At 50.1% G+C, this 13,881-nt stretch overlaps 1 protein-coding gene across 3 annotated transcripts in view; it reads left to right on the forward strand.

Annotated features, from left to right (window-relative positions):
* Nucleotides 1–518: 518 nt before the first annotated feature.
* Sipa1l2 (signal induced proliferation associated 1 like 2) overlaps nt 519–13,881 on the forward strand; it is a 157,442-nt gene continuing 144,079 nt past the window's right edge. For 2 of the 3 annotated variants that reach the window (XM_050147013.1, XM_050147014.1), the window contains exon 1: nt 520–692. The gene's annotated coding sequence lies outside the window, so the exon portion shown is untranslated. Of the gene's footprint in view, nt 693–13,881 lie in introns of all 3 variants that reach the window. The other variant, XM_050147015.1, reaches the window with a different exon arrangement.

Genomic DNA, 13,881 nt, shown 5'->3' on the forward strand with positions numbered 1-13,881 from the left:
AGCGTCACAGATACCCTGTCGGCCGGAGCGCCAACTGCGCTTTGGACTTTTGCATCAAGTGCGCCCCCCGGGAATCGCCGGGCTGTGGCGACCCTCAGGGGACCAGCAAGCGTAAGAGCTTGCGGGGCTGAAGAGTCCACACCCGGGGAGCACTGGTCGCTCCGAGGGCGCCCCGGCTCGTGAGCGGTCCGAAACCCGTTGCTCCTCCCCGCAGGCCAAGGCCTCGCGCTCTCGGCCACCAGCGGCTCGCTCTCCCTGGACGCTCGCGCGCGCCCGACGGCAAGGAGCGAGTCTGGCCAGGAGGCGCGCCAATGGGCGTGGGCGGATCACTGGAGGCGGGGCCTGTCTTGTGGGCCAACGGGCGGGGGCGGAGCTCTAGGGGCGGGGACTGGCCAGGCACCGACCAATGAAAGGGGCTGGAGCGCTTGGGGGTGGGGTCTATTGGAGCACCGGCCAATAGGCGGGGGAGGAGCGCGTGGGGGCGGTGCTGGGGCGGGCGGCGGCGGCGGGAGCCTGCTGCAGACGGAGCCGGGCGGCCGAGGACGCAGCGCGGCGCCTGGCGACAGCTCGAGCCGCGGGCGCAGCGGCCGCGCGGGGAGCGCGCCCATGGGTAGCGCGGGACGGTGGCGGGCGGCGAGGCCCCGGCTTCTGCGCGCCGGCCCTGGCTGGGCCCAGAAGACCGCCGCTCTGAGGTGCGTGGCGGGGATTGCGGGGGGTGCGTCCGCTAGTGCGGGGCGCGGGGATCGGACCTGCCCGGCTGTGCCCAACTTGCGGGCCGTTTCCCCGGGGCTCCCGCTCCTTTGTACGCGTCGGCTCACGTCTTCGCCGGTGAGCTACCCAGCAGCGCCAGCACATTCATTTCAGCCTGGTCGCGGAACCCAGAGAATCAATTTCGGCTCATCCTCTGGAGAGCGAGAGCCAGGACAACTTGGCGTCACCCCTCGGGGAGACGTTTGTCGTCATTAACCGGCTTCGGGGACATTAATTCAGCCCCGGCCAACGCCAACACGGGTGAACCGACAGCAAGTGCGCTTTCAGGAATTGGGGCTCGGCGGTACCTGATTTTGGTCCAAACAGATTTTGGGCGCTTTGGGTTCTGCTTAGAGTTGACTTGGTCTGGATGAGATGGCTTTAAGAAAGAAGAATAAGCAGCGCGAGGAAAGGCAAAACGAAAACCACCCCCAAACCCAAGTCATTCACAGAAAACGGAGCGTCTTGGTTATTCTCATTGGTTTTCCCAGTAACTTCAGAATAGTCCCAGAAATGTTCCTTTTGTCTGCGGTTTCACTTCTAAACTTTAACACTAGATGGCTTTCTTATGACAAGCATTTAGTCCACTGCCCGCTTGAGTTTCCTGCGTCTGCAGTCTAGGCTGGGATTTATTTATTTATTTAACGTCTTACAAATTGGATTGAAAGGGAAGAAAGTATCCCAAACTGTGGCTTTGTTTGAAATATACTATTCCCCTTACGGCTTAAACCAGTTATTTTAAAAAAAAAAAAAAAAAAAAACCTGAAAAGCGGGCTTTGATGTCTATCACCTAAAGGTGAATATGCGCCAGCCGCCCGTTGTGCTATGCTCCGCATCGGGTTTTGACTTATTTGGAGACTGTAGAGTCCTAGGGTGGGTTGGTGATAACACTTGCGTAGATTTCTATGTGTGCTGTTTACCGCTGCCTGGGCTTAGTTTGGAGGCTTCTGGAACAGGCAGGGATGCAATCTGTGGTGGGGAAGAACAGTCTGTCTCGAGTTTGGGGCTCATGCATGGCTGTTCATGCCTAAGGCTTGACCAGCAGCAGCGTTTGAGGAAGATCTGTAGTCCGGTGCGTCGGCCTGAGTCATACCAAGGATTGTGTCAGGGATCTCTGCATTTCCTCCTCCCCTGATGAGGTCTGGTTCTTCTTTTCTGAGCACAGCTCTTTGATGACTAGTGCAGTTGCTTCTAGTTGACTGATCCAGAAGATTTTACATTATGGGTTGCTTTTTTTTTGACTTGGGAATTAAATCTAGAGGCTTTGGTATCTAGACAGGCACTCTACCACCGAGCCACAGTCCCAGCCCCGCTTATTATTATCTCCAAACAGCCACCCATTTATTGTTGTTATTTTGGAAGAGTCTCTCGTAGCTGCCTAGACTGACCTCCCACGGTAGCTCAGACAGGCTTTGAACTTGTGGTCCTGCTGCCTCCTGAGTGACTTGGATGACAGGTGTGCCCTACCACACCCCACTTCTTGTCAGTACTTTTACCTACGAGCAACCTGACAGCTAGTCCCTAAGTCTTGCCCAGATAGGCAGGCTTATTAGTTGAAGAAATTTGGATTTGGCTTTATAGTTGTCATTTCTTGTGTGTCTTGCTGGCTTAAAATATGACATGTTAAATTTGTATGTCCTAAATTAGAATGTATTCTTAAATAGCGGAAGGGGGAGAAAAAAAACCCCAACTGTGTAGACATCTGGCAAGTGGGGAACATAATGAAACGGGAACGGCTTTCCTCACTACCCACGTGCTACCTATAGATGGGGTGAGGTGAACTTGCATAAGAAGCCCTGTAGACATTTGCTCCTGAGGATGAAGAGAGCAGCACTGGATCCAGTTAGGGTGTGGGGGCGGAGCTTCCGCTTGGGAGTACAGGCCTGGGAACTGCACTGTCTGGCTGGAGTGAATATTTATCAGTACACAATTTTGATCTTGATATTGTAAAATGTTAGGCTTTTGTAAAGAGCATTTTTTTTTCCTGTAACTTTTAGCCTTGTGAGTGCGATTATCATCTTGGTCAAAGCTGTGGAATATACATTTGGAAGGGCATCTGCGCCCCCCTCCCCCACTGGTATGATTTTAGAAGGAGTCGTTGGTACCTGATACCTTTCTGTAGCTTGGGAAGTCTTCACCTAAGACAAAAGGAACAGTCGATTAGACACTTGAAAATCTATTTCTGAGACCGAGGAAGCGTTAGTACAAATGGCAATTATCTGGTAATTGAAACTGGCTTGGAAATGCTGCGCGTGGGCCTCACCATTATCCTCGGAATTGTGCTTCCACTGACACGGATCTGCCCTCACCCCGTGCCCGGCTGCCGTGGTTAAGCCCAGCTTTGGGAAGTCTTGAATTGTCTCTGAACTTCTGATCCCCGTGTGGTGGTAGTTTCATGTTACAAGTCTTTACAGAGATGCAGCGAATTTTAAGAAAACTTGGATTATTCTTTTTGACCAGAATGAAATATGGAATCAAGCCCTGAAGGGCTCAGAACAGTGGTCTAGGCTTTCTTCCTGTACCTATGCAGGCCTTTCCTTTTTGGGTGAGTGGGAGGAAGGGTGGGAACCTCGAGGGCTGGCTGTTCTCTGTGGTTCATAGTAGAGTTTGGATAAAGTATAGCCCAGTTCCTTTTGACTCTAAAACTATAGGTTTCTGTCTTTTTTCATTTCAGTTTTTACCTTTTAGTGTGCTTGCACACATGCGTGCTTGACACAATGTTTGCATGGATGTCACAGGACAACTTCTAGAAGTCGGTTCTCTTCCGTTGCATGGGTTCCTGGGATGGAACTTGGAAGCAAGTGCCTTTACCCACTGAGCTGTCTTGCCAGCCCTTCTGGTTTCTTTGTTGTTTAAAATCCATGTATTAGGGCAATAAAAATGTCTGTCAGGCCAGGATGGTTTATATTTCCCATGATTATGAGTCCTGCTAGATTCCGTGTATTGTAAGTTTGTGTACAATGAACCTCCTTATATGGATTTATAGTTGCTAGGTTTACCTTTGAAATCAATGACTCAGAAATTGCTTTTCTCTGCCAATTACATTGAGCTTTGACCCTTTTTAAGGAGAGGTAACTGTACAATTGGAATTCAAATGCCTCCGGACTTCAAGGGTAAATTAGATTGATCGTCTCTGAACCTGACTCATAAACTTTCCCCAAGAGTGGCAGGTGCTCCAGGGGCTCAGCTCTGATGCTGCAGGCCTTTTCTTCCTGCTGGGCTCCTCTGTAGTGAGCCGCTCTTTGAGAACCGTTTCCTGCGCAGCATTCTGTAGAAAACTGAGTAATAGAAAGGAAGACAGACTGAGCTGAGTGTGATTGTCATGGCCGCCAGCCTCTCTGGGCCAGAACGGACTTAAGGGTTATCTTCGTGCTTTACTCCTGTTTCCATTCATCCCTAAAATTTTGAAAATAAAGCCAAGCCACATGCAGTACACTCTGATGATCCCAGCACTAGAGGGCAGAGGCAGGAAGATCAGGAGTTCAAAACCATCCTCAGCTACGCAGTGAATTCAAGGCAGCTTGGGACACATGGTGCCCTGACTTACAAAATCAACACAAAAGGGGATTAGCTCTTAACCGCAGTTAAGAACGCTAGCTGTTCTTCCAGAGGACCCGGGTTCAATTCTCAGGAGCTCACAACTGTCTGTAACTCCAAGATCTGATACCCTCACAGAGAGATATACATGCAGGCAATACACCAATGTATGTAAAATTAAAATTTCTTTAAAAAAATCAACACAGTTTGAGGCCAACCTGATCTACAAGAGCTAGTTCCAGGATAGGCTCCAAAGCTACAGAGAAACCCTGTATTGAAAAAAAAAAAAAAAAACCAACAACAACAACAACAAACCCCACAAGAGCCTTTTAAGGATGTTAGGTTTATATACATTTGACCTGCTACCCTTAGCATATTATTTAAATATGTATAAGTATATTAATTAAATTAAACGTAGCCATCGTTAAGTATTATCAGTGCATTTAATCAAGATAACATAGGGTTGGGTGTGGTAACTCTTACCTGTGATCTCAGTACTAGGAAGGCTGAGGTGGGAGGATTACTGGGAGTTTGAGGGCAGTCTAGACTACAGAATTGGTACCCTGTCTCAAAACAACAAAAAGGAAGAAAGTAACACCAAAAAAAGATGTGTATTGGGCAGGATTCCTCTTCCCTCTGTGTGTGTGTGTGTGGCTTCAGAGAACATTTAGTAAAGCTACCTCACACCTCTTATTCTCCCCCCACACCTCTTCCTCTCTCACAGGACTGTGAGAATGTCACCAAGAGGAGGGCTTAGAGGGCACAGCCTGCTTTCCCCACGTTTCTTTGGTGCAGATCCCTCCGGACGGTTTCCAACTGCCCTGAGAACTGAACACAAACCAGGCTCGTCTCCTGCTGAGCTACCTCCCCAGCCAGCCTTTATATAAGGGGCCTGGGGAAGGGGTGAGCGGTGTGGTCCGCCACTGAGTCACACACCTGCTCTTTTTATTCTTATTTTGAGACAGGACTAAGTTGCCCAGGCTGACCTTGAAATCATTCTGTAGCCTAAGCTGGTCTTGGTCTAACTTGGGAGTAGCTGGGAAGACAGAACTGCACCGCCACCCTGACATTGGGAATTCCCTGAGCTGTGGAATAGTCTTATGCTGCCTGTCCTTTGGAATTTTGCCCTGTCCAGGGCCGACAGAACAAATCCTTTACAGCAGCGGCTCCCAACCTTCCTGATGCTGCGACCCTTTAATACAGTTCCTCATGCTGCAGTGACCCCAACCATAAAATTATTTTGTGGCTATTTCATAACTGTAATTTTGCTACTGTTATGAATTGTAATGTATCTGATATGCGACCCACAGGTCGAGAACTACTGCTCTAGAGTGCCATTTTATCTCGGGCACAAACTTGTGAAAGTGGGGCCCAGTAGCCAGAGTTCTTCTGCCTGATACTGAGTCTGCAGAGTAGGATCAGCGTGCTCTGTGTTCATGGCTAGCCCTGCTACTGTCTTGGAGTGTCCTGGAGCCCGGGAGCCCTTACATATGTGCTCTGTCTTGGTCTGTGACACTCAGTCTGCTGTGTTCTGCTTCTTTGTAGTTAATTCTTCTCGTAGTGTATTTGGAATTTGGATCCATTAACACCTTTGCTATTCTTCTCAGAGAAGTGCTGCCTGGGTCCAGTGGCGTAGAGACACTTGCCCCCCCCCCCCCCGAGTCTGACTCCCAAGTGTGAACTCCTGAGGAGGACCTCGGTGGCGGTGGAAGGAGGGAGCCAGCTCCTGAAAGTTGTTGTCTGACCTTCACACATAGCACGCACTCTCCCCTCCGCTGAATGGCCATGTTAAGAAGAAATGTGCCATCTGCACTTTAGAACAGCCCTACACCTTATCCTGCATCACCCGTGGGATGGTTCAGTTGCCTGGGCACCCACTGTATGAGCCTTAGCCACAGGGGCTCCCTTTCGTCTTACAGCCAAGCCTAGTACAGATGGGAGTGCTTGACTTCTTCTCCCCTTCCCACGGGTTATTGTGAAAGATGGCACCCAACTTGCTTTGCGGGTTCCGCTGATCGAGTTATTCTAAGTCAGAAGTGAGTCTGTGTTTCGGTGTGTCCCTGGTTAGACCTGCTTTGCATATGGTTAGTGATTAGGAAATGCATACTGAATGGCTGGCTGACTGGCTCTAAGAAGCTAGGGGACCCTGTGGCTTTCTAAGGACAGGAAGTGCTGCCCCCCCCCCCCCTCAGTTTTGCATGGTCTTGTTTCCATTGCTTTTAGACTGCGAGAACCAGAGCCACAGTGCCTTCCTGGTGTTCCGTGAATACGTGAAGGACGGTATTTAGTGCGTGTGGTGGTCACACTTCTGTGCTGTGACAAAGGCAGCATAAGGGTGGGAGGGCTTAGCTGGGCTCTCAGTGTGGGTGTGATCCATCATGGTGGGAAGGCCAGGCAGGAGCTGGAGGCCCTGGTCACACTGTGAGACAATAAAGTGGTGCTCAGCTTACTGTCTCCTTTCTGCTCCGTCTGGAACCCCAGCCATGGCCAGTGCTATTCACATTTAGGGGGAGTCTGAAGACCCATGTAGGTTAGCCCAGGTCTAGAGACTCACAGACATGTTCAGGGGCTTGTCTCTCGGGTGACAAGATTCTAGTCCCACTGACAGCATTGACTGTTAGAGCTCGCAGCTCTTCCTTGTGTCCTGTTTTCCTTCAGCCCCAGGGGCATTCTGAACGCTTTGTACACGTTTCCCGCTTTGTGTGTTTGCCGCCTCTTCTGAGGAATTGTCCTCTTTTATTTGTGGTGTTTAAGAAATCAGGAGTCCAAAGTAGGTGAATTAGTTTGCTTCCTATTGCTAAGACCAAATACCTGACACAAAGCAGGAAGAATTCATTGTGTTCGTGGTTCCAGAGATGCCAGCTGTCATGGCAGGGAAGGCGTGACTCAGCTGCTCCTATCACGGTGAGCAGGCAGCAAAGACCAGAAGAGGACCCAGTGTTGAGCAAACTGTCCTGTTTCCCTGTTCCATCCTGGTCCAAGCCCATGGGATGCTGACACCCACATTTATAGGTGGCCTTCCTTCCTGAATGCACTGGGAATGCCCTCAGGGACACACCGAGAAGTGCACCTCATCAGGTGACGCGAAATGCGGTCAGCTTGACATTGTGTGTTCAGTTATCCCCTTCCAGTTGGGTGCTCTTGAGACAGGGTTTCCTAGGTCAGCCTTGATTTCACAATCTTCCTGTCAGTGCTGGGATCACAGGGGTGCACCAGCCCAGCTGCTACCCTGAAGTTAGAGGGCCAGAGCAAAGAGGCAGCTTTTGACACTGTTCCTGTGGAAAGTGAGGGTTCTTGGGCATGTGAGGCATTATACACTCCCAGTGGTCTGTCGTGCAGGCTTCCCCAGACCTCCAAGAGGTGTGGAGGGCCTGCTGCCCATGCTGGCAGCATGATGCCTGTCTTTTCTGTGCGCTGGGGCGTGTTTTGAATTCAGTGCTTGTGGAACCGTGGGATTCATGCGGTTCTGGAATAGCTCTGGGCTGTCTTCCTCTTTGTGTTGAAATGTCTAATAGGGGATTTTAGGAATTACAGTTTTGGTCATTCATCCGGGGGAAATGCTACTGTTTCTAGTGTTTAGTCCAGTGAACAATGGCTGTTCTGTAGAAGGGTCTGCAGGCTCTTTCCACTATACAGTCAGCTCTCTGAATGTCCATGTATTTCCATAGATGCTACTGGCCAAGGTGGGTCTTGCCTTTAATCCCAGCAAAGAGGGGGCAGAAGTTGGTGGATTTCTGTGAGTTCAAGGCCATCCTGGTCTACATGACAAGTTTTAGGCCAGCCAGGACTCCATAGTGAAACCCTGTCTCAAACTAAAATAGAACATTTGTATAGTTATGTGTATTATGTCTTAGATCTGCATATGTACACGTACGTGCTTTGTCGTGCTAAGATGTCCTGAACATCATAGAATACAAGTAAAAGAATGAATTTTCAGAAGGATGTTCCTAAGAGTGAGCAGAAGTGGAAGTATTTGCTCTCCCATCCGGGGGCCCATTTGCCACCCTTTGAAATGTGCTCCCCATCCTCCCAGGTGGAATGAACAAGTTTACAGGAGTCCGGGGATAACCCACTCTTTGGGCTCTGTGTTTATTGTATTTGTGTCTTTTCTGGGGGACTTTCTCCTGTGTCCCTGGAACTACTTGTGGGTGACTTGGTTGGCTATGGTGATGGGGGTGCTGGCCTCCTTGAGATGGTCCTGTCCTGTGGGCAGGGACCTCCCTGTGCTTGGTTGTGGAGAAAGCCTCACACCATTATGGCACCTCCTGCATAGAGTTGAGAGGGGAGTAGGACTTGTCATTTTCCTGTCAGAAGCATGCGGAGCGCAGCCTCACGGTGGCCTTCTGTCTCTGTATGGCAGGATGGTTCACGTGTGAAATGTCCCCCATAGCTCATGTTTGAATACTTGGTCCCTAGATGCCTTTGCCATCTCTGAGAAGTGGCAGAACCTTTAGGAAATGGGGCCTGTGGTGGTTTGAATGGAAATGGCCTCCGTAGACTCATTGGGAGTAGCAGCATTAGGAGGTGGGCCTTGTTGGAGGAAGTGCGTCACTGGAGGTGGGCTTGGAGGTTTCAGATGCTCAAGGCAGGCCCGTCGGCACTCTTCCTGATGCCTGCAAATCTGGATGTCACGCTTTCTGCTCCTTCAGCACCATGTTTGCATGTGCACCACCATGCTTCCTGCCATGATGAAAACGGACTAAACCTCTGAGCCTGTAGCCGGCACCAACTAAATGTTTTCTTTTATGAGAGTTGTGGTCATGGTGTCTCTGCACAGCAATAGAGACCCTAACTAGACAGGGCCTGGCTGGAAGAAGCAGGTTACTGTGGGCAAGCCTTATGGCCTATGGCGTGGTAATAAGCTATTCCAGAACCACAGGAATCCCACAGTTCCATAGGATCCAAGTTCAAAACACGCCCCAGAGCACAGAGAAGGCAGGCATCGTGCTGCCAGCGTGGGCAGCAGGCCCTCCACACCTTTTGGAGGTCTGTGGAGACCTGCACACAGACCACTGGGAGTACATAATTATGCATATGATGTCCAGGAGCCCAAATTTTCCATGGTAACAGTGTCAGTTCACGGTTCCAGGCTGATCTCTTGCTTCCTGATCCCACAGAGATGTGAGCAGTCTGCCTCGTGTTCCTACTGCTATGCTGAACTCTGCCCTGAGACTGTGAACCAGAATAAGCTCCTCCCTCCTGAAGTTGCTTCTTATCAGGCACAAGTGCAGGAAGCTGCCTGCCAGCCCATAGGCTGCAGGAGAACTGTGAATACAGAAAGATGGCTTCCTACTAAGTTCTGTGCTTCACACTGCCCTCCTTGGCGGGGCACATACCCAGCCCGCACCCTGAGCATCCTTCTCACACACCTGTGCCTCGTCTCTACTCCCTCCAGCATCTTTGTCCTGTGGGCAGGGACCTCCCTGTGCTGCAGATGTGTTTGCCACACCAGTGGCTTCTGGCCATTGTAGTTGAATGGCTACAGTTGTGAGTTTGGATTGAAGGAACCTTGGAGCCTGGGTTTTTGTTGCAATCTCGTGTGAATTCACTGTGACTCATCCTGAGTGGCCTTCCACACTTCCTCCTGCTTCCTCCCTGGGTTCATAGGAAGTGGCTGGTGCTAAAGGCTGGAGAGGTTGCTGCAGGAGGTAGGAGTTCCCACAGAGGGGCCTCAGGACTCTCCAGGTCCAGCAAGACCGCTGACAGTGTCTCCAGAGTGCCGAGGTTTCGAGGAGATGGTGGTCTGTCTGCCTTTCCTAGTGTCAGTTTGGTCCCTAAGTGTGGGTCTAACCCTGTTGGAGGCCAAGTGGGAAAACTGAGTTCTCTTGGAAACCTTGGCTTGGGCTACTTGATTCAGATTACTGGGAGGAACTGAACTCCAAGGTGCTAGCACTGTGTCGTCCTTTACTTTTCAGCCCTGAAAATTCCTACTGGAAAAGGGGGATGTTTGGAAATTTGGTCTGTAGATTATAGAACACGCACCCTTTCTTACTTAAGTGTCTTTAATTCAAGACTAGCAAAGACCACTGGAATGTTATTAATGACTTAAATATGACCGGCACTAAGTAATTACAATTTTTGCTTTTATTTGAAGCAGGGCACATACAGCCCAGGCTGGTCTTGAACTCTTTCTGCAGCCTTCAGCTCCCTATCCCCCTGCCTCCATCCCTTGCATGTTAGAGTTACAGGCATTCTCCACCATGCCTGGTTTATGCAGTGCTGGGAATGGAACCCAGACTTGCTGCATGTGAGGCTGGCGCTCCACCACTGAGCTAACTCCCCAGCCTTGCAACTCCGGTTTAACTCCCACTTAATAGGAGTCTTAAAGGCCGTATCCTGACAGAGTAGTGGATACTGCTTTGCGTGGAATCTGAGAATCATGGTCCCGTCTCCATGCTAGGAGAAGAGCTGACTGAGGGATCAGCCATCACAAATAAAGGGTAGGGGCATCCAGTTGGTGGCTGTATTTTATCTGAGGGCCATTCTAAGACATTCTCTGTAGGTAATGGGTCTGTTTTCTGTTTTAAAAGTTGGGATCAGTAGGAATGAAGGGACTGTTGTGTTGACCTGTACAGAGAGTGAAGAGCTGGGAGAGACGTTCCAGAACCACGGCAGGTTTCACACAGTTGCCGTTAACTTCTCCTGTCTTTTTTTACTTGCTCCTACCTTATGTGGGAGCTTTTAATATATATGACTTTTAAAAAGTGTGTGTATATGTATACAGACATGTGCATGTGTGTGCACGTATGTGCACATGCCTTTGGAGGCCAGGGGACAGCCTCCAGTGGAGCTCCACAGGCACTATCCATCTTGGGCCTCTCATTGGCTTGGGACTTGCTGATCCAGCCAGGCTGGCTGGCCAGGGAGCCCCCAGGAACTCCCTTCTCTCCAGTTCCGCAGCTCTTGGATCGTAGCATATACCACCATGGAAGGCTTATTGTATGTGTGTTCGGGGCTCAGGTCTTCATGCTTGCACGGCAAGCTCTCTATCAACTGAGCCATATCTTCAGCTCCTACGTGCAAATCGGTGAGGCCAGTGGGATTTGTTTCCTGTTCCAGTCCCAATGGCTCAATGAGAAGTGTGCTTTTCTGGATCCTATGAGTTTTTAATGTCTCAAGCCTGGGTCTCTTGGGTCCAGCTGTGGCACTCTATCCTGTCCTGGGCACCGTAGCTGCCTTGGGGCAAGGCAGATTTCAGTACATCATGGGCATAGGGCTGAATGGGAAGGGAGGGAGGAGAAAGGGAGGGGTAAAGAAAGGCAGGGTCATGGAGTGTGGTGGAGACCGCTAGCTTACTGTTCCTAGAGTGGGATGCGGAGGTGCGTTTCTCAGCCAGTGGATGTTGGGATCCCTGTGAGGTAGCAGCCCAGCTTGGGAATTGCTGGTCCTTCAGAGGCCATTTCTTCAGCTCTGAAACTTTCTGCCAAGATGAAAAGAAGTATAAGAGGAAAGCAGTTTTTGTTTCCCATCTCTACTTTGCTACATTTGCATAATCTTTGTTGAAGCCAGCTGAATGTGAAGCCCTAAATAAATTCCAGGCATTTAAATATTTAAAAGGATTCATCCACAGTTCTCTACTCACCCAAAGAATAAACGCTTTCAACAAAGAAAATAACACCCTCGCAGATGCAGCCTGGATAGACTGTGTCCACCTTGTCACTGAATTAGAAAGCGCTAACTGCAAGCTTGCCTTTGACGGGTTCTGAAACTGGCCTTGTGCCAAAATATTGTTTCCCTGCCGGAGAAAGCGGTGGGTGTGTTTCAAGCTGGCAGCTGGCCAGCCAGGGGCTCTGACGCAATTACCCGGTCCCCGTAACTGCTTTGCAACTAATTTTAGGGCAGTTAAATCTGGGCGCTGTCTGGTGGCTGCTGTGCGTCTGGTTCAGTGGCGCTTTCTAAATCCATCCTTCTAGCTGGGCACCCAAGCTCCTGGTTCTTTCTAGAATAAGCCTGAGGCAGAGGGGGATGTTGAGTCAGTGAGGGAGGAGTGAGACTGGCGGGTGGGGAGAGGCTGGGCCCAGGTCTCATCTTGTGCTGTGCTGCACTGTGGAAGCAAAGCTTAGGTCACGGCACCTGTGACCCCCTGGCTCCAGACTTGCACAGACTGAGGTGGGGGGGGCACACTGAGGCCCCACCTTCTTCCAGCAGCAGCCCCAGGGCCACTTGTTTTCCTTGCTGGTCATTGGCAGCCTCACTATGCTACATACTAAACCTACCCATCCTTTCTGGAAAATGTAAAACTAGAAAAATAACTTTAAAATATTATAAAGTAGCTGCAGCTATTTGGAGCATCATCGTAGGGAAGAGAGAACTAGAGTTTCATGCTGTGTGTGCTTGCACGTGTGCACGTGAAGGCCAGAGGTCAATATTCGGTGTCATTCAGTCTTTTTCCATATTATTTTCAGCTGTCCTGGCTGGCCAGAGAGGCTTAGGGGTCTTTCTGTTAACCCTTTTGCAGTGCCGGGGTTCAAACATGTACCATTATGCCCAGCTGTTTCACCTGGGGATTTAGTCTCGATGTTTGTACAGTAGCATTTTACCCAGTGAGCATCTCCCCAGCTCTCACAGTAGGCTCTTTTTGCCCAGTGAGCCATCTCCCCAGCTCTCACAGTAGGCTCTTTACCCAGTGAGCATCTTCCCAGCTCTCACAGTAGGCTCTTTACCCAGTGAGCATCTTCCCAGCTCTTACAATAGGCTCTTTACCCAGTGAGCATCTCCCCAGCTCTCACAGTTGGTTTCACTGCTATTATGGGGCTATAGGGTACAGGTCTGCTTAAAAGTCTGGCCTCTATTATTGATAGAACAATTGAATGATTGATTTCCAGGTTAGCTGGGAAGCCCAGAGTTCCAGACCTCTGTAGGCAGAATCCTTGACTCCTGCCTCATCCTACAAAACCCTCTGTCGGAGTCAGTTCATATAGTTTTAGATGTCAGAGAAACTCATGGATGCTTTTTCAGTGGAACTTCCCTGTATGGCTTGTTCAGAGTAGAATGTGGTGTGTTGAATCTAAAGATGCTCCCTGGTGGTTCATGGGCTGGAGTCTTGATCCCCAGTGGTGGGCCATGGAGAGGTGATTGATTGGATCGTGAGGACATTAACTTCAACATCATTAATTAGTTATTGCTAAATGAGCTGTTAGGATGTGGGGCCTGCTTGGAAGGAAGTTGATCCTCAATTCAAGATCATATTTCTTGTCTCTGACCCTTTCCTGCTACTGTGAAGTGAGGAAGCTCCTCCCCACCCAGTCACAAACTCCTAGTTTGCCGTGATATTCTGCCTTGTCACAGGCCCAGAGTAATGGAGCCAGCCCAGAGATGGCCCAGAACCCCAAACCTCTGGGCCAGAGTAAACGCACCCTTCTTGAAACTGTGTTCTCAGGGGCTTTAGTCACGGAGGGAATGGTCTGAGTGCTCTCTTGTTCTGATGGCCGTGATGGCTAGTGCCAAGGGGATCAAGAGGATTAGGGAGAGATTCCTGTGTCTGTGCTGAGAGAGCTGTGAGAGATGGGGAGCCTGGAGCTGAGCTGTGGAAGGTGCTTAGGATCTGGGGGTTCTCCAAGTATGGCACTCACCCTTAGCTCAGATGGGTCTTGA

This window comes from Alexandromys fortis, unplaced genomic scaffold (genome assembly GCF_014885135.2).
Source record: "Alexandromys fortis isolate MF-2015 unplaced genomic scaffold, M_Fortis_MF-2015_v1.1 scaffold_12, whole genome shotgun sequence".
NCBI lineage: Eukaryota > Metazoa > Chordata > Mammalia > Rodentia > Cricetidae > Alexandromys > Alexandromys fortis.